We start from the raw sequence: 890 nt of genomic DNA on the forward strand, positions 1-890 counted from the left end.
GCCCTCTCTCTTACTTCTTCCCCTCCCAACATTTTCCCTTCCCTCTTTTTCCTTTTCCAATGGACTCGCCCCCAACCCCTCCTCCTTGTCTGCTGTTTATAAATATTCCACAGTGTGGTGGCCTCCCTCTTTCTTTCCCTCCCTCTTTCTCTCTCTCCTCTCCGTCTTTTTCCCTCTCTTCTGTTGCTGTAATCTGCAGCTCCTCACCTCCACTGCACAGATTTTTCCAGTGCCAAAATCACCAGCGTTCATCACTCTCCAAATTCCTTCTTTTGTCAATCAAAACGTCTGCGTCTTCATATCCTCCGATATTTTGGTCTCTGATAGTGTCTCAGTTCACCCATTTACAAAATTCAAGATAGAAAATACTACCATTGATTAATTTGATCATGTGTGACCAGGACTGAAGTATTAAAGAACGTGTAAGGGTGCTGTGGTCAGTTTATAGCCCAAAGGGGTTTAACCTAAACCTGATTATCTGTTCTCCTGGTAGCTTGTTGAACCTGGAAATGCTGAAAGTATTAAGGAAATGTCATCAATGCCATTTCATGCCCCATAATTCCTACAGCCCCTATTTGTGTAGAGACGTGCCTCCAGTTCTGACGCATGGATGGACTTCAGGCCTGTAGAGCACACCATTTTTACAATATGTCTGTGTCTTTTCTCTGTGGTCTCAGTGGCCTTGAAGAGAACATAAGTGACTCATATTTGAACAGCAATTCTGAAGTCCGAAGGTGGGAGCAGGAAGGACGAAGTTATCTTCCAGGCTCAGACAATGTATTCAACTGAAGAATGTCTTTTTCCACCTGTACTGTGTACCTTTGGTCATGTTAGAGGAGACCACCTCTGATGGGCAAACCGTCTGCTCACTTTCCTCCCCTCACCCCCTC

The sequence above is a fragment of the Atractosteus spatula genome, chromosome 3 (assembly GCF_055471065.1).
Source record: "Atractosteus spatula isolate fAtrSpa1 chromosome 3, fAtrSpa1.hap1, whole genome shotgun sequence".
Classification (NCBI taxonomy): domain Eukaryota; kingdom Metazoa; phylum Chordata; class Actinopteri; order Semionotiformes; family Lepisosteidae; genus Atractosteus; species Atractosteus spatula.